The sequence below is a fragment of the Phyllostomus discolor genome, chromosome 3 (genome assembly GCF_004126475.2).
Source record: "Phyllostomus discolor isolate MPI-MPIP mPhyDis1 chromosome 3, mPhyDis1.pri.v3, whole genome shotgun sequence".
In the NCBI taxonomy this organism is placed as follows: Eukaryota; Metazoa; Chordata; class Mammalia; order Chiroptera; family Phyllostomidae; genus Phyllostomus; species Phyllostomus discolor.
The window spans coordinates 121384985-121396988 of record NC_040905.2 but is presented as its reverse complement, the minus strand read 5'-3'; the positions used below and the strand labels follow the sequence as shown (position 1 = coordinate 121396988).

At 39.2% G+C, this 12004-nt stretch overlaps 1 pseudogene; it reads right to left on the bottom strand.

The window, feature by feature from the left end:
* Positions 1 to 5988: 5988 nt before the first annotated feature.
* Positions 5989 to 6932, bottom strand: LOC114513126 (annotated as a pseudogene).
* Positions 6933 to 12004: the final 5072 nt, after the last annotated feature.

The following is a 12004-nucleotide window of genomic DNA, read 5'->3' as shown; positions in this document are numbered from 1 at the left end:
AAAGAAATGAAATCTTTAAAAAAGTTAAATTATAATTTATTGATTATGCTATTACAGTTGTCCCAATTTTTCCCACTTTTACCCCTCCACCCAAACCTGCCCACTCCCTCAGGCAATCCCCATATCATTGTCCCTGTCCATGGGTCATGCATATATGTTATTTGGCTACTATATTCCTTGTGCTGTACTTTCCATCCCCATGACTAGTAACAACCAATTTGTACTTCTTAATCCCTTCATCTTTTTCACCCATCTGCTTGAGTGCCCCTGCCATCTGGCAACCATCAAAACATTCTATCTATGATTCTGTTTCTAGTTGTTCGTTTATTTCTGTGTGTGTTTTTTTTAGATTCAATTATTATACATATGTATTTACTGCTATTTTGTTGTTCATATTTTTGATCTCCTTAAAGAAGACTCTTTAACATTTCATATAATACTGCTTTGGTGGTGATGAACTCCTTTAGCTTTTTCTTGTCTGAGAAGCACTTTATCGGCCCTTCCATTCTAAATGATACCTTTGCTGGGTAGAGCAGTCTCAGCTGTAGTTTCCTGATCTTCATGACTTTGAATATTTCTTTACCAGTTTCTTCTAGCCTACAAAGTTTCTTTTTAGAAATCAGCTGACAGTCTTATGGGAACTCCCCTATAGTTAACTAACTGCTTTTCTCTTGCTGCTTTTAAGATTTTCTCATTGTCTTTAACCTTTGGCATTTTAATTATGTGTCTTGTTATGGACCTCTTTGGGTTCATCTTGTTTGGGACACTGCACTTCCTGGACTTGCATGTTTATTTTCTTCACCAAGTTGGGGAAGTTTTCTGACATTTTTTTCAAACAGGTTTTCAATTTCTTGCTCTGTTTCTTCTTCTGGCACCCCCATGATGCTAATGTTGGTACACTTGAAGTTGCTCAAGTTGCTCCTTACACTATTCTCATTAAAAATTTTTTTTCCTTGCTGTTCTGATTGGGCGTTTTTTGCTTCCTTATATTCCAGATTGCTGATTTGATTTTCAATTTCATCCCCTTTACTGTTGATTCCCTGTAAATTGTTCTTCATTTCACTGAGTGTATCCTTCATGTCTAACTGGTTTTTTTTTTTTTTACGGTTTCCATGCCATTTTATTTTTTTGGTGTTGAAGTTCTGAGTTCATCTGCTCTTCACCTGAGTTCACTGAGCATCATTATAACCAGTGTTTTGAACTCTGCATCTGATAGATTGCTTATCTCCATTTTGTTTAGTTCTTTTTCTGGAGTTTTTTTCTGTTCTTTCATTTGGGCCATGTTTGTTTGTCTCCTCATTTTGAAAGCCTTCCTGTGTTTATTTCTATGTAGTAGGTAGAGCTGCTTTGACTTCGGTGTCTTGGTAGTGTGGCCTAATGTAGTACATGTCCTGGAGGGTTCAGGGACATAGCCTCCTCATCACCCAAACTGGGTACTTACTTGAGTTGTGCCCTTTGTGTGGGCTGTGTACATCCTCTTCTTAAGGTTGAAACTTGATTGCTGTTAGAAAGTCAATGGTAGGGATTACCCAAAGCTGATCAGCTTCAAGGACTGGCTGTGACCCTTGACTGCCAATCTTTGATCTCTGTGGAAGATCAGCAATGTAGAGGACCACTCAACAAAGCAGGACTTAATTTAGTAAGGCTCTGGTACCTGCTGAGTTCATCCATTGAGTGTAACATTTGTGGAGTTGGTTGGGTGATACTCCAACATGATGCGTAGCTGTCCATTAGGTGTACAGGCTCTGGGGCTTCCCAGGAGGTGCAGACCAAGGTCAGGCACTGCCTGTGTTTGGTCCAATGCCACCTGGTATAAGCTACACAACAATCTGTAGATGGCTGCTACTTGAGCCAGTCTTGGAGGTGCCCAAGAAAGGCCAAACTATGAACCAAGGCCAACTTCTGCTAATGCCAGGCCTGTGACCCCTTAGCAAGAGATATAGGGCTTGCTATAGCCAGGTGCTGCTTGTTAGAATTTAGGAAAATCTGAAGCTTGAGCCAAGACAAGCTGTTTGAATGGAAAAGCTACTGGAAACAACTTGAGTGGATTTGAATGTTGGGTGGGGTGGAACCTCAGGGGATCACCAGGGTGGGGCAAACAGTGTAAACCAGGTTGACAGAGCCTCAGGTATGGCACTTGCTAGCGAGCTCTTTAAGGGTGGGGGGAGCCTCAGGAAAGCAACAGTAACCTCTGTCAGCACTTGTCTGGCACAAAGCTGCCCCCCAGTTCTTGCCCTTATTCCAGACACTTCAGTTCCTCCCCATTTGCCTCTGGGTTGGGAAATGCAGGCAGCTGCAGCACAATCATCCAGGCATACTTGGGAAGAAGGAGAGTCAGAAAACCAGCAAGCTCAAGAGCTGAAGATCCCTTCTTTATTTCAAACTTTCTCACCCACAAATCCATGCTTTCTGGAGGCATTGAGCTTCTCAGCCAATCCTGTCCTAGACTGTTTACTATTGCCTCGGGCAACCTCCTCCTACGGCCACGCCCTACTCCTCCCCAGTGATCTGATCAGATCTCTCTGTGTCACGTAGGACCAGCCTTTTCTGCATCTCCACCACTCCTACCAGTCTCGATATGGTTTCTGTTTTAATTCTGTAGTTGTAGGAAAAGTTGGTGTTTGTGCTGCCTGTCACTACCAGAACCAATAAGTAGAGTTGAGGCTTGACTCTTTATGGGCCCCTTTATTCAGATGGCTGGTGATCTGAGAAGATGGTAGGTTATGTACCCTCAGAAACCATCTTAACATCTCATTTCAAGCCAACATTTTTTATAAGAAGGAAGTGTAGGTAAGGGGTTTGGAAAAGTTAACTGGATAAGGGTTATAGTCCAGCAACAACTTTACTAGTACTTCATTATCTGTTGATCAACAATTCTTCATCCCTCCCTGGAACACAATGGCTCAGATAACTTCTCCAGACCTCTGGGGCACAAAGGTTGAATTGCTTGTGGACCTCCTGACTCCATGGAGTCCTGTGGTCATGCATTCCAGTTCCTGGAGTAACAGCCTTCCAAACACATTAATCACCTAAGTCTATCAACTAAGGCTAAAATCTTTAATCCTTGAGTTCCCCTATCAGTAGTACCTCCATTCATGTTAATTTCTGGTGGTTCTGAGTAATGATTATTCTGTAGTTTAGTTGTAATTTTGATGTTGTTTGAGGAGGCAAGCTGTATTTACCTAGGCTGCCATCTTGGCTTTCTTCTCCACATAACCTCACAAGGATACTTTTTAAGGCATCCATTGCCATTGGACATGATATTGCCCCCAGTGTTGCTACCACTGATTCTTGGATAGCAGTTTGTAGCCCTCTAAACAGCCACCATACAGAAACAGATTCACAGCCTGTCTGTGGTATTAAATGTAATGGAGGGGTACTCAGGAAGAAAAATGTCTAGAATGTCTCCATTGAGGGGGAGACGATGGAAAAGAGTTTGAGAAACATTGGTTTTAAGGGAATTCATCTTTGGATCCTCACCTCGTGTGATCTGCTCCCTCACCCTCCTTCCATCTCACAGAACAGCATAATTCTTACTCATCGAAAATCTTTGTTGCTGTTTTGCCTCAGAGATTAAAACATGGGGTGGGGGATAATGAGAAAAATGTGTGGGCATCAAGAAAGTGATAATAATAGCGACCAATTAGCAAATCCTATTTTTATGTATGAGAAGTATTGTTTGTTTTCAACAAAATTGAAGGAGTATGTTGGCATTATTAGCTTGATTAAAATATTTTTTAAAGAATAGATACTAGGTTATTTTTGACATACAACCCAAAAGGTATACAAAGAAGTGTGTAGCAGTGCTGTAGAAAACCTTTTACAATCACCTATTTATTTTGTGGAAGGTCTCTTCATGCCTGCATCTGTAAAAAATAATGGAGACCTAAGCGAAGCTGAACTGAGTGAGTCTCACAGAAATAAACTATAGGCATCCTGGCATGTCTGACCCCATTGAAAAAATAAGTAAAACCCTCTCTTCTATCCCTTTCATGAAAAAACACATTTGCAATAGAATTTTTTTTATGTTTAATAATTAGTTATCTACATTTGTAGTAGAGTTGGGTTGTATTGATTGATTTTCTGCTAATAGTAATGGTAGTGATAACTCAAACCAGAAGGGAATAAAATGAACATTTAGAGGCAATGGCCACAGAAAAGTTATAAAAGTATTAATCTCTCCTTCTCTCGCTCCCTGTGTAAAATATATGCATGCTCTATATATGCTAATGTATTATTATATAATTTTGGGGGAGTGGTGTGATAGATGATCAATAAAAAAATGTTCAAACTTAAAAAAATCTAAGGTGGGAGGTTAGGTTGAACATACAAGTTAGAGGAGTTATGGCAATCATGTAGAATTTCCAAAGCCAAAGATGAGCTTGTTCATTATTTTTAAAATAGATGTTGGGTAAATTTGAAGGTCACTGTGGTATTTGTATTCTATTGTGCATCTTTAAAAAAAATCACGTAATGGTTTTAACTTGAAACTGCAATGTTTACAATACACTGAAAATTGCATTCTTTGCAGCTGCAACACCCACACATACAAATACATTTTTAAAAGATTTTATTTATTTATTTTTTAGAGAGGGAAGGGAGGGAGAAAGAGAGAGAGAGAAACATCAGTGTGCAGTTGCTGGGGGTCATAGCCTGCAACCCAGGCATGTACCCTGACTGGGAATCGAACCTGAGATGCTTTGGTTCGCAGCCTGCACTCAATCCACTGTGCTATGCCAGCCAGGGCATACAAATACATTCTTTAAAATTTTTTCACAAGAGCACTCATGCTGTAGACACCATACCTTGTTTATTTTTTAATTCATGTGATAAAACATTTTTAGATCCATTTAATAAAATACTTAATTGTTTTTCCATGTAAGTACACATGGGTTGACCTCATTTTTATCACCTGTGTTTAGATTTAGCAGAAAGTATTTAACCATTGATGGTCATTTCCGTAACTTGTAGTGTGTTGCTTTTATTTAAAATGTTGCAACAGATATCTTTAAATACATGTTATGGGAAGTTTTTTGTGCAGTTATCTAAAGGGTAATTTTTTAGCAATGAAATTGCTGAATCAGAGGGAGTGTACATTTTACACATTGAAAAATGCTCCACAAATTTTCTCCCAATAAGCCTGTACTTTCCACCAGTGGGGTTTGAAAGCATCAGTTTGCATTCCTACAACTATGAGTATGGTTAAGTCATAGTGAGTGAAATTGAGCAACTTTTCCTATGTTCATCAGCCATATCTTTATCAATATTCTGCCTGATTAAAAACAGTGTAGTCCTGTTCTTTTTTTTTTTACAATTCTTTTATACTTGGTCCAGTAATTAGTCCACTTTATTACTAATACTAAAATAAAAATTTATCCATTACTATATAATTATATATATATATAACCCTAAGAGTTTGTAATTTATTCTAAATTCTGTCCTAAAAAATATAAAACTGAGTTACTTAATACTCTTAATATACTTACTCCTAAGTAATGTAAAAATACAGAAACATGAAGTATTAAGTATTATATATTTTTTAAAATATATCTCCTACTTCAGTAGTACATGTGAGTAAAGTTATTTTCTTCCAAGTAATTGATACTGTGTTTAGTACTTTCAAATAATAAATATATAGGCACTTAACCATAGAAATGATTTTATGTGTAAATAATGTATAGACATTTTACCCATAAATTCAAATTTCCCCCAATTAGCTTTTTAAAAGAAAAGCACACAAAAAAATTTTTAAAAGCCTCTAACTTCCTCTGCTTCTAAATCATTGTTGAGCTGGATAAATAAAGCCTGTTCTATCAGGAATCTCAAGTTAGAACTGTCTCCAAAGTGGCAGTGAGAGAGCAGAGTGCGATTTCAGAAATGACATCTACCACTGCCTGCCCTAACAGCTAAACTAGGTGAAATTGTCCGAGAGAATTAAGCTTCAATGCATGAGGCCATTATGTTCTTCTAAGATGTTAATAAACCAAAACATGAAATGCCAAAATCAAAACAAAAGATATTAGTACTTGAGGCTAATTATCATACAGATTGTTATTCCTTAAATGTATCTCTCCTTCTATAACATTAATAAAGGGAATATTTTTATTGCAAAGAAAATTTTATTTTATATACCACTAGCCATGAATTTTTGTCAATAGTTATTACATAATGCTGGTTCCATTATCCAAGTGGCACGATCATTTTATGTCTGCAATTTACTTTGTATTTACAGAATTTTCATGTTTTACGTAAGTAAATCTATTGGTGAAGATTTAACAGTGAGGTGCAATCTACCATCCATATTATCTGATGTTTTTCAGATAGTAATGCAGAAGAGATGTGATTTTAATCACTTTTTCATTTGAGTCACCTTATGTAAAAAATAAATCAATAACTCAGATCATCTAAATCTCTAAAGGAGATTTTCCATTGTGCTCTAGAAATAACTAAACAGTAAGATTGTCAGAAATAACTTCCATGTCCACATCCTCTTTGTCTTCCAGCTGCTTTCCTTTGCGTATAAAGGGGCCCAGATAAGATGAATGTTTTGCTTGACTTTTTTGATGTCCTGAGCTTTCTGTAGTTTATTTTTCTTCAACCTGTTCACTATAAATTTAGCTCTCTGTTTCTGTTTGATCTCCTTGACTCTATTCATTGCATCACTGATTTTATTTCACAGCTCTCACTGGTAATTGACAGGTTAATTTCTACATTTTTCAAATTCAAATGAATTATCAACTATAAGCTCCTTTACCACCTGCTTTATGGAAGGCTTTAGTCCACCTGACCTTGCAAGAATTGTGCTTCTTTCTGAAGTTTTTATGACAGTTGGATTTACAGAACCTGAACAACTTGCGGTCATTGCAGATGAACAACATGCTGTGGCCAGAGTATATGGGCCTGGAACAGAAATATCACTTCTCGATACACATGTTAAATGTACATGGGGACCCACCACCAAAATGCTCAGCTTGAAAGAAAGGCCTTCCTTATTCAAATGTGAGTACTTTGCCAGTGAAGAAATTAATTTGCCCATGTCTGTCTTACATATGAAAATATTTTCCTAGTTTATTCTTTATCTTTAGTCTCTGCATGTATCTCTGTTTTTCTCTATGGATGTTTTGTATTTTTAGTGCAATTGTGTTTACCTTTCTTAAATTCAGCTTTTTGTTTTGTTTTGTTTCAATATATTTTATTGATTATACTATTACAGTTCCATTTTTCTCTCCTTTATTCCCCTCTGCCCTGTACCCCCTTCCCAACATCATTCTCCCACCTTAGTTCATGTTCATGGGTTGTACATATAAGTTCTTTGGCTTCTACATTTCCTATACTATTCTTAACTTCCCCCTATCTATTTTGTACCTACCATTTATGTTTCTTATAACCTGTAACTTTTCCTCTATTGTCCCCGCTCCTCCTCTCCACTGATAATCCTTAATGTGATCTCCATTTCTGTGAATCTGTTCCTGTTCTAGTTGTTTGCTTAGTTCATTTTTGTTTTTTTAGGTTTGGTCATTGATAGTTGAGTTTGTTGTCCTTTTACTGTTCATATTTTTTATCTCCTTTTTCCTAGATAAGTCTTTTTAATATTTCATATAATAAGGGCTTGATAATGAACTCCTTGAACTTGACCTTATCTGGGAAGCACTTTATTTGCCCTTCCATTCCAAATGAAAGCTTTACTGGATAGAATAATTTTGGATGCAGGTACTTGCCTTTCATAACTTTGAATAGTTCTTTCCAGCTCCTTCTTGCCTGCAAGATTTCTTTTAAGAAATCAGCTGATAGTCTTATGGGGATTCTTTTAAAGGTAACTCTCTCCTTTTCTCTTGCTACTTTCAAAATTCTCTCCTTATCTTTAATCTTGGCTAATGTAATTATGATGTGCCTTGGTGTGTTCCTCCTTGGGTCCAACTTCTTTGGGACTCTCTGAGCTTCCTGGACTTCCTGGAAATGTATTTCCTTAGACAGAATGGGGAAGTTCTCCTTCATTATTTGCTCCAGTAACTTTTCCACTTGTTGCTCTTCTTCTTCTCCTTCTGGTACCCCTATAATTTGGATGTTGGAACGTTTAAAGATGTCCTGGAGGTTCCTAAGCCTCTCCCCATTTTTTTGAATTCTTGTTTCTTCATTCTTTTCTGTTTGGTTGTTTCTTCCTTCTGGTCCACTCCATTGATTTGAGTCACAGTTTTCTTCCCATCACTATTGCCTCCCTGTGCATTTTCCTTCATTTCTCTTATCATAGCCTTCATTTTTTCATCTAATTTGTGACCAAATTCAACAAATTTTGTGAGCATCCTGATTACCAGTGTTTTGAACTGTGCTCTGATAGGTTGACTATCTTTTCATTGCTTAGTGATACTTTTTGTAGAGCATTGTTCTCTTCTTTCATTTGGGCCATTTTTTTTTTTTTGTCTTGACACACCTGTTATGTAGTACAGGGTGGAGCCTTAGGTGTTCACCAGGGCGGGGCAACCAAGTGGCTGGATTGTGACACTGTATGTGGGGCAGGGGTCCGAGAGGGAACAATGGCACTTGCTCTGCTCTCTGTCAGATTTCAGTCACTTCCCACAAGCAGTTTGGGTCCTTTTGGTGCTGATTTCCATGTGGGTGGTTTTGTGTACATCCTGGGTCCCTGTGGGTCTCTCCAATGAACTCTCCTGTAAGGCTGGGAGTTTCTCCCTGCACCTAAACCCCCACAGGTGTTTTCAATTGGTGTTTTGAGGCTTTATTTCCCTGCACTGGGACCCTGAGTTGTGCAGTTTCTCCTGCTCCCCAGTTTTGCCTGGTTTATCTGCACGTGAATGTGGGCCCACCAGGCCCACCAGTTGCTTTTTGCACCACACCTCTCCACAATCTGCCACCTTGCTCGGTCCGCCCACTGCTGCCTTGTGGTGCCCAGGGTCTGCCAGCCACCCTGCTGTGAGCCCTGTCTGTCTGGGTTCCCTGACTCTGCCCCTCTTGCCAGTCTGGATGAATGTGTCTACTTTAACTCCTTGGTTGTTGGACTTCCATACAGTTCAGTTTTCTGTCAGTACTGGTTCCTTTTTTGTTTTTAAATTGTTGTTGTCCTTATTTTGGTTGTGTGAGGAGGCACAGTGTGTCTACCTATGCCTCTATCTTGGCCAGAATTCAGCAGATACATTTTTATCTACAAAATTTGGGCAAGTTTTTAGTGCCTTGTTTTTATCATCTGAAGATGGGGATAAGAAATGATAGGACTTATCTCTAGGGTTATTGTGAATACATGCAGAGGGCTTAGCACCATGTTAGTGAGAAGTCAATAAAGGGTAGAAATGATCATCCAAATTCTCACTTTCATGACACAATTTCTCTATCTGTACATACAAACACTGAGATGCTTATGAGCACTGAACAGAATCTTTGTTTGTCTTGTTCACTGCTATATTTCCACACAGCTCTCAGAATAGTACCCAAATATTTGTTAAATGGATGAATAAGAAAAATCCATCTTTCTTTTCTTCTTTTCATCCATCCATCCCTCCCTTCCTTCCTTCTTCCTTTCCTGCCTTCTTTCCCTCCTACCATCCATCCTTCTTAGAAAGGCAGTCAAGTATAGTGGCCTAACTCAAAGTTTTTTTTTAAAATTATGGTAAAATATACATAACATAAATTTACCTCATTAACCATTTTAACTGTATAATTTAGTGGCTTTAAGTACATTCACACTGTTGTGCAACCATCACTACCATCCATATCTAGAACTTTTTCATCTTCCCCAACTGAAACTCTGTCCCCGTTAAACAATAACTCCCTATTCTCCTCTCCTCCCAGCTCCTAACAACTACCATTGTACATTCTGTCTCTCTGATAATTTGACTGTTCTAGGTACTTCTAAGTGGAATCATATAGTATTTGTCCTTTTTCTGACTTGGCCTACAAGTTTTGCAATCATAAAAGTTGTATGTTCTTAAGAAACTTAGACTTCCGGCAAGATGGAGGAATAGGTGGATGCACTGTATCTCCTCGCACAACCAAGAACAGAACAACAATAATTTACAACAATGATTTGCAGTCATAATATCAGAACTGTCAGAGGATTTATCAAAATGGAAGTTGGACAGCCAAGAAGTTGAAGTAGACCCGTACATCCAGACTGGTAGGGGACGACGAGCCGAGTGGGCGCAGGGCTGGCGCGGGTCACAGGCACGCGTAGGTCAGGGGAAATTTGGCGCAAAATCGGCGCGACAGCAATCCGGGGCACAAGAGCGCAGCAGTGCAGCGGTGATTCCTGAGTACGCAAGCAGCGGCTGGGGGAATCAGTGGGGCAGCGATTATGGACCAGGGCAGAGCTCACGGCCCAGAAGCCCAGGGCAGTGTCTGACTCCAGGAGAACAGAACGGTCGCCATTGATCCCTCCTGTCCCCGCTCGCGCCCCTGCCCCCACATATAACGTCACAATCTAGCGACTGGGGCGCCCAGCCCCGGTGAACACCTAAGGCTCCACCCCCCACCGTAACAAGAGCGACCAGACCGGAGAAAAAATAAATAAATAAATAAAATAATAGGAGAGACAGGGAAAGACAGAAGACATGTTTCCAGCAGAACAGATCAGTCCCCCAGGACTCATCCTTTTGAGTGACCAAGAAATAGCCAATCTATCAGATGCACAGTTCAAAACACTGGTGATCAGGAAGCTCACGGAACTGGTTGATTTTGGATGCAAATTACATGAAAAAAATGCAGATTACCATAAAAGAGATGCAGGAAGATATACGGAGGAGAGCCAATAGTGAAAGGAAGGAATCTGAGTCTCAAAACAACACAGTGGACCAGAAGGAAGATAGAATCAACCAAGCAGGAAAGCATGATGAAATAAGAATTCAAAAAATCGAAGAAAAGCTTAAGACCATCAAGGACACCTTTAAACATTCCAACATCTGAATTATAGGGGTACCAGAAGGGGAGGACCAACAAATGGAAAAGATATTTGAACAAATAATAAAGGAGAACTTCCCCAAACTGGCAAAGGGAACAGTCTTCCAAGAAATCCAAGGAGCGCAGAGAGCCCCAAAGAAGTTGGACCCAAGAAGAAACACACCAAGGCACATCATAATTACATTAGCCAAGGTAAAAACGGAGAGAATCCTAGAAGCAGCAAGAGATAAGGGGACAGTCACCTACAAAGGAGTTCCCATCAGACTGTCAGCTGATTTCTCCAAAGAGACCTTATAGGCAAGAAGGGGCTGGAAAGAAATATTCCAAGTCATGAAAGACAAGGACCTACATCCCAGATTGCTCTATCCAGCAAAGCTCTCATTTAGAATGGAAGAGAAGATAAAGTGCTTTTCAGATAAGGTCAAATTAAAGGAGCTCATCATCACCAAGCCCTTACTTTATGAAATGCTAAAGGGACTTATCTAAGAAAAGAAGATAAAGAAAAGATATGTATAGTAAAAGGACAGCAAACTCACAATTATTAACAACCACACCTGAAGCAAAACCAAAAGAAACTAAGTAAACAACTAGAATAGGAACAGAACCACAGAAATGGAGGGCACATGGGGGGCTAGCAGTAGGGGTGGGAGGAGGAGAGAGGGGGAAAAGGTATAGAGAATAAGTAGCATAGAATGTAGGTTGAAAATAGATAGGGGGAGGGCAAGAATAGTACGGGAAATGTAGAAGCTAAAGAACTCATAAGTATGACACATGGACATGGACTAAAGGGGGGGGAACGTGGGTGGGAGAGGGGGTACAGGGTGGAGGGGAGTGAAGGGGGAAATGGAACAACTGTAATAGCATAATCAATAAAATATATATTAAAAAAAGAAACTTAATTTTCCTGAATCTCCACTTCCACATCTGTAAAATGGCTGTAATAATAGTACCTATTCATAGGTTGTTTTAGGGTTTAAATGAGATAATACATTTAAGGTATGTAGCCTAGTGTCTGGCACATGGAAAGTGCTCAATAAATATTGAATTATGTATATATATGTGTTGTGAATCAGGGAACCCTGGGATTGTGCTTATCATATGT